Source organism: Lissotriton helveticus, chromosome 1_1, assembly GCF_964261635.1.
Source record: "Lissotriton helveticus chromosome 1_1, aLisHel1.1, whole genome shotgun sequence".
NCBI lineage: Eukaryota > Metazoa > Chordata > Amphibia > Caudata > Salamandridae > Lissotriton > Lissotriton helveticus.
This window is the reverse complement of record NC_136057.1, coordinates 1620458034-1620470530: the sequence shown is the minus strand read 5'-3', so window position 1 is coordinate 1620470530 and position 12497 is coordinate 1620458034.

Sequence of the window (12497 nt, the reverse complement as noted above, 5' to 3'; positions counted from 1 at the left end):
TCCAGGAAAGACATGGCTTGGCAGTACGGGCTGGACTGTTCCCATGAGGCACAGGGTCAGACTGATTTGCATAATGCCATGTCTGAACTGGGGTGGTGGAGTGAGATAAAGAATGATGATGGATTAAACCCAGATCAGTTGACTGGGGTTGAGTGTTTAATTTGCTCAAACACTCTGTGTGGTATCTTCCATCTTCGCGCCCCCCGGCGCCTCCGCATGTAATGGTGCTGCTCGTGGTGACATCATTCCGAATGTCACCGCGACCAGCGTTCCAAGGCGAGCGCCCGGGAGGTGAGAGCGGAGCTGCTTCCTGTGAAGTTCGTTGTGGCTGAGGTCGTGAAGGTTTTACTTAATAAACTCCACATGTTTATTGCAACACGGCGTCCTGGTATATTTGGCCGCCTTTTTCACACTGGCGGCGAGGGTCACTGGAGATCAACGACCTCAACACGCGAAGGAGAACAGATGGAACAGCAGGTATCAAAGAGCAGTTTGACGCGCTCATGACTGACTGAAGTAGAGGAATGAAGAGCGGGTGCATGTAAACGATCCCGTGCTGACCGAAGTGCAGAGTGGTGATCGAGAAAAGAACGGCTGCGCTCCTGCCTGTCTAAAGGTACCAGTCTCCGAATAAAGTGCGCTCGCCATCTGTCCTCTGGCGTGTTGTGTTTACCCTTCAGCGCTTCCCTCATCTTATGGACTGTCTCTGGGGGAAAAGAAGAACGTGTGCGGCGAACATGCTAGCGGCTGATAATTAATGTAACAAAGAAGCGCGAGCAAGGAGCGTGAGGAGCAGCAGCAGCGGCTCAGAGAGGGTTAATTTACTTGTCCCAGAAGAAGAAGGAAAGGGGTGCTTGCAAGATAAACGCATCGCGCTGTGGTGAACACACAAGTCACGGACTGTCTGTAGTAAATCTGTGACAGGGAATCCTGTGAGCGGGCGAGCGGCTGCTTCAGAGGGTGTCTGACTGACATTCTGTGACGCGCCGGCTAAGTCAGTTCCTCAACTTTTGTGTGACTGTCTGTAGGCAATTAGAGCTTGGTGCGCTCTGACAACACCCTCGAGGGAGGACTGGTGTGGGCTCGTGGCAGTCTGTCACGGAAGCGTGGTTGGCGTACAGTGCGCACCCACGCCCAATTTACAAGCAGTGCAGCGCCAACGTCAAAGGAAAAAAAAAGATGCACAGGATGGTTTGAAGTTTCTGCATTGTGGAATTATTACTCGTAAAAGTGACAGAAGCGACGCGATGGTCGCCTAACTGCCTTCTACTCTCCTTCAGCGGTAGTTGTCCTCACCAGCAAGATGTCAGAGTGCCTGAATGATTTTCTTTCAGTCATCACCTCACCCTGCAATACGCATTTATGAGACTGGCAGAGTAGCAGCGCTTCTCCCCCTGGCGTTTTACTCTTACTAGAAGGAAAGCTGTTGCGCCCACCGTGTTGTGAATTGCGTTGTGGGGTTTGGCATCCTGAAGGTTCAGTTCTTGTACAATTATGAAACTAGTCGGTGGTGTTCTGCCCTGAGGGGTTACTGGCTGCGTTTGACACTGTGAGGAGACCAAGAAATCTAAATTTGAGCCTTCAACTGCGGTTTGAGAGTGTACTGTGAATACCCACATGAACAATGCTGTCAATTTGTGTACAATTATAATATCCACTTTTACTGGCATACTCACTACTGTTCCTACATTTTGATCTACTTGCTCACCCAATGCAAAATAAGGTTGAGTGCTAATGCACCATATGCATTTCTGTTAAAATTAAGTGACTGAGAATAACATTCTGCCATACTTGTACACTGTATACTTACACTTGCTCCTTTGGGTTTTGTTCTGTCACATCACTCAGTGACACACAACATGCAGAGTGTGACCCCTCCACCTTTTTTCCTGACTAACCCCGGTGATCCCACTATTCAATGGAAAAAATGGAAAAAAGTGTTTTTAAATTACGCTACTGTGTGTGGGCCTAACCTTGGCCTGGAAAGGAAGGTAGCATTGCTAGCATATTACCTAGGTGCGGAAGGAGAAGAGGTTTTAGATCACCTCCCATATTTAGGGACGCTGGAAGCCAGGGGTCTTAATGAGCTAGAAGTAAGTCTAAAGAAATTGGATTTACACTATCTCCCCAAGACTAGCACCATTATGGAGAGGTACCACTTTGGGAAAAGAGCACAGAAGGAGGAGGAATCTATTAAAGATTTTGTCTCTGAATTGAGGAAACTAGCGGCGACATGCAAGTTTGGTGGGGCAAGTGAGGAAAGGATCAGGGATCAGTTTGTATTGGCTTGCAGGATGGAGCGTGTGCGTGAAGAGTTATGGCTTAAGGATGATAGACCGTTGAGGGAGGTTCTTATTATAGCAAAACAGGTTGAGCACATGTTGCAGTGCGTCAAGGAAATAAAGCAAGACACTGGGGAGAAAAGAAGCGAAGACAAACCCAACGTCAGTGAAGTGGTGACCGAATGTGAGGCTGTGTCCGTGATCAAAGGCCAGAAGGTAGCGGGTAGAGAGCAGAAGGAGAGCAAATTGGGAGGATCATTCAAGGGCACCTACTATAGATGTGGTAAGCAGGGGCATCTGGCTAATGACAAAGAGTGCCCCACCCTCAGGTTTACATGTAACAAGTGCGGCAAGAAAGGTCACTTCAAGCAATATTGCAAGAGTGGGCAAGGGTTCAGTAGACAGAGTAAAGACAGGACGAATGTGGTTTGTGATGAATTTGTAGTGCAGGTCAAAGAGATGCAGGTCCAAAGTCCCAAGGACACCACTTGTGGGGAAATTGTGGTGCAGGTTGATGAGTGTCAGGTCAGCAGCCCTAAAGACACCATAAAAGTGGGAAACACTGTGTTAGAAGCATTGTTCGATTCCTGTTCTAGGATAACTATTATTAATGCAAAAGAATTCTCTCGTGTGTCAAAAGGGGAGATAGGTTTGAGAAGAATGGATTTGAGGCCTGGAGGGTATGCTGGTCGCCCCATCTCTATGAAAGGTTATTTTCTAGGAAAAATTGAATACAGGAACAGGACAACAGTGTCCAAAGTGAGTGTGTCCACAGTCGGAGATAACATCTTGGGGTGGCAAGCACAGAAGGAGTTGGGGGTCTATCTTAATCCCAATAGTAATCCCCAGATCCTGATACAAGAGATACAAGAACACAGGACGGATGTAGTGACCGAGTTCAAGGAAGTGTTCAGAGAAGAGCTAGGATGCTTGAAAAACTACTGTCACAAGATAAAATTGAAAGAGAACGCGAAGCCGTCGTGGCCATGGTCAGGAAGCTTCCCATCGCCATCCAAGAAGAAGTGAAGTCTGAACTAGAAAAATTGTGCAAGGCTAGAGTCATCGAACCGGTGGAAGTGACGGAATGGTTAGCACCCATCGTGGCCGTGAAGAAGAAGGATGGGTCGGTTCGGCTCTGCATCGATCTGAGGGCGTTGAACAAGGAGGTCGTGGTCGATCGATACCCCCTGCCGAACATCACCCAAATGATGAGCATGCTTGAGGGAGCTAAGGTGTTCTCCACACTCGATCTCACCTCGGCCTACTTTCAGATAAAACTACACGAAGAGTCACAAGAACTCACAGCATTTGTGACTCCCATGGGCGCGTACAAGTTCAAAAGGATGCCCTTCGGGTTAGTCTCGGCGGCCGCTGTATTTCAGAGACTCATGGGGAACATTTTGAAAGACATCCCAGGTGTCATGTGCTACCAGGACGACGTGCTTATATTTGCGAAAAACCATAAAGAACATGATGAGAGGCTGAGACGCGTGCTGGCAAGGTTCAGGTCACAAGGACTAACGGTAAAAAGAGATAAGTGTGTGTTTGGCTGCGCAGAACTGGATTTCTTGGGACACAAGGTGACGGCTGAAGGAATATGTCCCAAAACCGAACTACAAAACACCATTGTAAATTTGGCGCCCCCCACAAGCAAAGACGAAATCAAGTCATTTATGGGAATGTTGGAGTTCTACGGAAAATTCATAAGGAACCTGGCAGGAAGGACTTACGCCATCAGGCTGCTGCTAAAGAAGGAGACGGAGTTCAACTGGAGTCAGGAGTGTCAGAGGGAGTTTGAAGATGTAAGGAGGGCACTTGCAGAAGCCCCTAGCTTGAAGTCGTACATACCCAACCGGGCGACTGTGGTCACCACCGACGCAAGCGCTAAGGGGCTGGGAGCAGTCCTCACTCAAGTAGGCAAAGATGGAGAAGAAACCATAGCTTTCGCCTCAAGGTCACTCCAGAAGTCCGAAAACAACTACTCGGTGATCGAAAAAGAGGCCCTGGCAGTATCCTGGGCATTGGGGAAATTCAGAGACTTCCTGTGGGGCACCCAGTTCACTCTTCGTACTGACCACAAGCCGTTGGTGGAAGTCTTCAGCAAAAAAGGCCTGGATGCCATCTCCAGTAGGATCAGGCGTTGGGTGGTCAGCCTCCAAGAATACACCTTTGGTGTCGAGTACGTCCCGGGAACGCGTAATTTCGCAGCAGACTGTCTGTCAAGACTTGTCAGTGAAAATGAGGCGAGGGAGAAGCAAGGGAAGGTGGATGATGAAGCGGATGAACTTCAGATGGAAAATGTCTGCGCTATCCAGAGAGCATTAGGAGAGGAAACATGGAAAAAAGCATTGAAGGAAGATGAGATATTGGAGGAGGTGTGCGAAAGAATAAAAAACAGGTGGAAACACGAAGACAAACGGGAGGAAAATCTGCGGCCGTACTGGGTTATCAAAGATGAGCTGTCCATAGTAGAAGAATGCCTGTTCAGAGGGACGAGACTAGTGCCACCCGCGTCGGTGAGAGACAACCTTGTTGAGATAGCCCACGAAGGGCACATGGGCATCACCAAGACAAAACAAAGACTCAGAGAGAACTATTGGTGGCCAAGCATGGACCTTGCCACAGAAAGGAAAATTAGAGACTGCATTCCGTGCTGCAACAGCGACAAAGTATTGAAGCAACTGACGCCCCCAATGGTATGCAGGCCGCCACCGTCAGGACCCTGGGAGGAGTTGGCACTGGACATCGTTGGCCCACTGTCTGGAGAGCTGCGCACGCCGTATATCCTGGTGCTCATGGACTTGTACTCTAGGTGGCCCGAAATGAAGTTAGTAGGTGAGGTCACAACTAAGACAGTCATTGGGTTCCTGGAAGAGGTGTTCATCAGGGAAGGGTTACCCAGCAGCATACTCACGGATAATGGGGTACAATTATGTTCAAGAGAAATGGAAGACTTCCTTGGAGAGAGAGACATCAAACACAAGCGTTGCGCTTTGTATCACCCAGAAGCAAATGGCATGGTCAAGCGATTTAACAAAACCCTCAAGGAGAGTATCCAGTTGGCCAAGGCCAGTGGCATAAGCTGGAAAGAAGAAGCATGGAGGCGGTTAGAAGCGTACAGGTTCACACCGCACCAAACGACGGGAATCACCCCGTTCGAGTTGCTCCGTGCAAGGACACCTAACACCAAGCTATCCCCAGGGTGGATGGGGTGGCACAAGGGTTGGTCTGACCACTCGAAAGAAGAGAAAAGTTTGGTGAAACAAGAGGGGGCCATGGTGGAGAGAAAAGAAAGATACGACAGGCTCAACTCCACACGGGAGGCCGGGTTCAAGGTAGGGGACAACATTAAGATCAGGACCCCCACCGGTAGAGCGAATTGGTCAGGATATAGTAGCCCCACCAAGATTACAAAATTGTTCAGGAATGCTGTGAAGACACAGGAGGGGAAGATCTGGAACCTAGGTAGAGTAGTGAGATTTCACCCACCCGGGCAGGATCCCTGTAGGGGAAAGCTGAGCAAAGGCAACACAGTGGAGAGCAAAGATTCAGACGCCAAGAAGCCGTTGCCGGCTCCCCACCCGGATGGTAGGTCTAACCGGAGAGTGACCAGACCCCCCAGACATTTTGATCAATATGTTATGATGTGATTTGTGCAACTCTGTGTTTCTCGTTTGCATTCATATGTTTGTTCCGCAGGGGAGGGGGATGTGTGGTATCTTCCATCTTCGCGCCCCCCGGCGCCTCCGCATGTAATGATGCTGCTCGTGGTGACATCATTCCGAATGTCACCGCGACCAGCGTTCCAAGGCGAGCGCCCGGGAGGTGAGAGCAGAGCTGCTTCCTGTGAAGTTCGTTGTGGCTGAGGTCGTGAAGGTTTTAAATAATAAACTCCACATGTTTATTGCAACACGGCGTCCTGGTATATTTGGCCGCCTTTTTCACACTCTGTCCATCATCCCCTTTGGTGTTGCTTAATTCCCACAAGGCAGGGTTCCGGATATTCAAAAGAAAGACATGCTGAATTTAAACTTTACATGTACTGACAGTTAAAACTCAAAAGAGTATTTTTCTCTGTTGTAATGAGGGTGATCCATTTGACTAACACAAGGTTTCACTAGCTCATAGTCTAAGTGCTAACCACCAAATATTGTACTTTAAGGTATCAAATTAATTGTTACATTAAATCCGACCTATTGCTGAAGTCAACTTAATATTATTATTTTTTTTTTTCAAGAGTAGCAATAAAGAAATTTACATAGATATGACACCCACCGAAACAGGAAAAACAACAACGTATTGAGTCGATGTGACGGGCGCATACCAAGAGAGAGAAAGAAAGAGAGAGAAGAAAAGAAAGAAAGGAAAAAAAGGAAGGGCAAGAGTAGAGAAGAGAGAAATCTAGATGACACATAACTGTCGGGCTAGAAGAAGGAGAGAAGAAAAGAAATAAAAGGGAGGCTCCGTGAAGAAAAGAACAAAAGAGAGAAACAAAAGAGAAAGGAGTTTGCCTTAATTCCCTGATTGCTCCAGCCAAGAGGATAGTTTTTCCCACACCTCCATACCCTTTTTCTGACTTGTACGCCCTTTTTTGGCATAAACAGCTTTTTCCAAATGATATGTGGCCATTAATCTGGCCAGCCACTGAGAAAAAGTAGGGGGATCAGAGTCCAGCCAAGCGGAGGCAACACATATCCTCCAAACTGCCATGGAAATAAAAACTAGCCCGTCACTTTCAATCCTAAGGGATTCAGACTGAGTGCCCAGCAAGATAACAGTAGGGTTCAATGAGGTAGGCTGATTAGTGATTTCGCTTAACAGTTCCTGTATGCGGCAAAGTGTTGGGGCAAGTTTCGGGCAAGTTGCAAAGATATGGATTGAATCGGAGCCGAAGTCAGAGCAACGAGGGCATAGGGTCCCTTTGCCTACTCCCCACTTGGCGATCTTACTAGGGGTGATATACAGAGAAAAGATTGTTTGAAAGTGTTGTGCCTGTAGTTTGGCTGAGAGTAAGATTTTTTGTGAGAGGTCTAGAGAGTTATAAAAAATGCTATGTGGGGAATCCAGTTTAACGTGCCATTTGTCTGCAATGATATGTAGATCGTCTGGAGTTTGCCTATTAAGGAAGTTAAATATAAGACCAATCCGGGGGGTCGGCGTGTTGCGCGGTTTGTTAAGAAGCTCCTCTTCCTTAAACCCAATAGCCCCCCCCGACTTTCCTAGAAAGGAAGTCGTGACTGGCAAGATACCTGAAGGCGGCTTGGTTTTTTAAGCTAAACGTAGCTTGTAGGGTAGAAAAAGGTTTAACTCCCTCATTGGTGATCAGATCCCCTAGTTTCGTAATGCCAGCCTTATACCAATCGGAAAAGTAGGATTTTCCAAAGATGGCTGGTAGGTTGTTGTTATTAAGAGTGGGAGAATAGTAATTAAATCTGCCCAGCCCGAAGGTTCTACGGATGTTGCATAAGACTTTATAGGAATTTGTTAGGGTCTTGGACCGCATGCGCTTATAGTATCCAAAGGACATCTCTCGGAGCAGGCATCCCCAGTGCTGTTCGCCCAGCAGAAGTTGAAAGGGCGAAGGAGGTCCGAGTGTAGGAAGAAGGGGTGGTTCCCTCACTAGTTCAGAGCTGTACTGCAACACTGAAGCCCAGTAATATAGTATGATGTTGGGAAAGGACCAGCCTCCTCGTTCCTTTGGAAGAGATAACTGCTTTAGTGCCCGCCTTGGTTGGGAGTAGGCCCAGATAAATTGTGTGAAATTTGTTGGCATTTGAGCAGATTTGCTTTGCTAAATTCCAGGGGAATGGTGCGAAAAAAGTAAAGAAGTTTAGGAAAGTATGTCATTTTTATAACGTTGCATCTGCCCACGAGAGTTAAATGTAGATTGTCAATTGTTTTAGTGCCTTCTTGGTGTGAGCAGCAAGAGGTGTTAGATTATCTGTCACAATTTCGGCCAAGTTAGATGAAATGCAAACCCCAAGGTATTTAGCCTTTGGTACTACCCTATTGTCTTCCCAGGTAATTTGGTTATTTATTATAATTTGTGTTTTGTTTTTGTTCAGGGCATATCCGGATAATATCCCAATTTTTTGAGCCTCCCTTTCTAGGGCCTGTATGGTATTCGCGGGGTCGGGGGAGGTAATGGCCAAGTCATCCGCATAGGCCAAGATTTTAATGGTGGTACCCTGGAAGCTGACCGGTAAGATGTCAGTGTTTCTTTCAATTTGTTTGATGAAAGGGTCTAGGTAGAGAGCGTACGGCAGAGGGGAGCAAGGGCAACCCTGCCTGGTACCCCGAGAGATGTTAAACTGGCCGGTGAGTTGCCCGTTTATGGATACACAGGCCGTGGGTTCATGATAGAGCGCCTGTACCACCTGTCTGAGCTTTGTCCCAAATCCCATCGTGCTCATAACGGCCCACAGAAATCGCCAGGAGACCCGGTCAAATGCTTTTTCAGCATCAAGCAATGTAAGTGACTTCGGGTCTCCGGCCGCTTGGGAGGCGTTGAACAGAGTGATTGCCCTCCTAACGTGTTCTGTTGTCCCCTTCTTTGGAATAAAGCCATGTTGCCATTCCGACACTAATGACTCAACTACAAGGGAAATTCTGGACGCCAGTATTTTGGAGAAGATTTTGGAGACGCAGTTGATAAGGGTGATAGGCCTGTAAGAGCTTATCTCTAATTGAGACTTTTCTTTTATTGGGAATATGGCTATTCTGGCGTTCGACCAAGAAGCAGGAGGGGGGCCCTTGAAGATAGAAGTTACTACCCCCAAAAAAGTTGTTTTAATTTGGGGTGCAAAGATCTTGTAGAACTCCACCGGGATACCATCCAGGCCTGAAGCTTTCCCATCTGGGAGACTTAATAGGGATTCCAGGATTTCCTCCCAAGTTGGGGGAAGGTCTAATACCTCGCTGTTGTCGGGGCTGAGTCGATTAAGATCGATCTCACTGAGGTAGGTAGTAATCTCGCTCTCGGTTACTGCAGTGGCTTGGGGATTTTCTTCTGTGTACAACTTGGTGTAAAATTCCTGGAATCCCTTCCGTATGGAATTAGGGTCATTGGTCTCAGACCCAAACGGGAGTTTTATTGCGTGGATTTTGCTACTGGTGGTTTGTTGTCTGGTCCTGACGGCCAGGTGATGTCCAATACTATCACTACATTCGTAGTTCTCCTCCCGTGCACTTGCCCACTTAGCAGCTGTTTTTTCGGCAAAAACTGCCCCTATTTTAGTTTTAGCAAGGACTACTTCATTTTGGACAGCTTTGGTATCTTTTCCTACTTGAATCAGTTGGTTAAGTTTGGTTTCTGCTACCCTAAGTTTACCCTGTAGCTCACCAATTAAAAGCTTCTTTTTTGTTCTTGCAGACAGAGAACCCAAGATTTTGGCTCCTGATCCCTGCTTTTAAAGTGTCCCAGACAATCCTTAAGGATGCGGAGCCCACATTTATTTCCTGGAATTCCTGAAGCCATCCCTGCATGTGTGTTTGGTATTTGATGTCATATAAAAGTGCTTTCTCAAAGCTCCATTTAGGCGCCTCCGTCCATTTCCCAATTCCCTTAATATTGAGAATAAGAGGGTTATGGTCAGACATGAAGCGAGGTGCAATGTCAATTGTGCAGTTATTAGTAATTGAAGATGAAACAAAAAAGTAGTCTAGTCTAACTAGTGATTGATGCGGTGCCGAAAAGAACGTGTAGCCGGGTTGGGTGGGGTTTAAGCTGGCCCAGATATCGCTCAGTCCATGGGTCTGAGCAAGGTTGGAAAGGGCCTGGAAGACCCGACGCTTCCTACCTTTGTATCTCCATTTCTTGTCAGCCTCCCAATTACCAGGTAAATGAACATTAAGATCCCCACATAGAATGATGGGAGTAGGCCAGTGTGCTAATTCGCCTGAAACCGAGTTAAAAACCCCTGGATCATCAGCATTGCTTCCATATATGGAGCAGAGAGTGAAATTGTTAGGAAGCTGACACTCAGTGATGACCGATCTACCCAGTGAGTCAAATTTGGACCGGGGAGTGTTAATAGGGAGCCTTCTGTCCATCAAAATTCTGACCCCTTTAGTTTTGTCACCCTGTGTAGTGGCCCGACTGATTTAAACCCTAGTGTATCTAACACGTGTTTTTGTTAGCCTTCGATATGGGTTTTTTGTAAACAATTTGTAGTGTAGTTCCTATTATCCCAATAGGCTCTGCGCATTGGAATAATATCTTCAATAGTATAGACGTAGGACAGAGGTTAACTAGGTCTTCTACTGACGATATTAGACTTAAAGTTTAGTGTTTGCCAGCTAGCTCAGAGTTCACTAGAAACTTTCTCGAATAGACAAGGAGGAGTTTAACCTCCATGGATAGACAAGAAGGGATTTAGTTTCTGACAACCATAGAACATGACAACTTTGCTCTCCCCTAATCAAGAGTGTATCTCTAGAGTCGTGTGAAAACAAAAGACAACTTATTTTACTCAGTCAGTTCAGTGCATTCTTAGTTTCACCAGATTGTAGAGAAAAGGAAGAGACGGGCGTGTTCAATAAAAAGATGTTATTTATTGATCAGTCTCTTTTCTCATACAAGAGAAATTAATCGCTATTATTGCAATACTTATTGTTAAGTAAAGTGCATACAGTAATAACAGAATTATAAAATAATACTGTAAAAGCATTGATATGGTTTCTTAGCCATATGATACTTAAAATGGATAAAATAGATACATACATATATACATTGACTAATCGTACTCAACTGGTGCTTCTAACTACGCCTACCCCAATGTACCTGACCTAAGCCTAATACGTGGGCGGGAGTAGATAAGTAGCAGTTTAAGTTAAGTTTGCTTTGCCAAGGGTCTGCTTCAAGAATTCTCTGCAAGGGGTTATTCAGTTCAGTACCTGGGAGTTAGAAGGCTGGAGGGCTGGTATCTCTGTCTCAGGGCTTGATATCCCAGCTGCCTGCAAGGGCGGCTGGAAGCGCTGGAGCTGGATTTCTCGGCAGGAGAAAAGGCAGCGTCTCTCTCTCAGCGTGTCAGAAAGGAGGGGCAGCGTCTGTGGGCTTCCCTGTCAGCTGGGCTCCTCGGCAAGTCTCGCTGCTCCAATCTTGTCACCACCTTGTGTGTTTGCTTAAGGCAATGTCGGTATTATTTATACCTGAAAGGTGCCGAGATTGACGTAAGGATGGACATAAATACGTCAATAAGGATGTCATACGAACTGGTCGTTCGCACATTCTTTACTGAAGTTCTCGGCTAAATCAAAACAATGGCTGCGGGGATTTCCCAGGTCGTGGTAGGTTTGATTTGTTTTGAGAACACCGTATGCCTATTAGGGGGCTGGAGAAATAGTGCTTGCCTAATGAGATGGCATGCGCTATGACCTAATCAGATAACGGGCTTCTGTGCCGTTGTATGGCTAATCAGATAACGGGTTTCTGTGCAGTTGAATGGCTGCTAGTTAATTATTAACCAGACAAGGGTCAGAAATAGGGGGATCGATACAGTACCCATAGTAAATACATCACACCCACTCCACGTAATCTATGTCCATATTTACAAATCTAGGCATAGTAAACTAGTAGTGCATGTGTATACTGAACCACCCCAAAATACAATCAAATGCATTTTGAAAATTGGAAATGCGAAATACACGAAAAGATGAGTATAGTTACTATATGCACTTCAAGCAGTATAATAATGCTAAATCTAATACGCATATTTTGAAATCAGCATGAACGAAATGCGGAAATTACACATGAAATGGCTCATAATACAGAAGAAAAAATTCGAGACCATCTCATCACAAAATCATAAATACTTGTGAACATGCTAGAGGGTAGCTAATGTCTCTAGAGTAGTTAAAAATAGAAATTTTGTTCTCTAGGAATAGTTTTACTTTAAGCAGAAGATAAGTGTCCCAAAAAATCGTAAATATTTTTGGAAATGGATGGGGGAAAAAAAAAAAATGTCTCGCACTCCGTAAAAACTGGTGAGAAAATTTCTTATTGCTTTATTTTCAAAGTTGAAGGCCAAATTCAGGGTGTAGGGAACGCCGTGTGCTAGTTTGTTCAAAGTCATTCTTTCTGCTCTGGTGAAAACATCATATTGTTGAGACTTTCGAAAAAACTGTCAACTGCTTCTTGCGAAAGTTCCACTAACTTGGAAAAATTTTGTAACATGCATTCATGAGCATGATTGCCTTCATTGATGTTTCGATCAG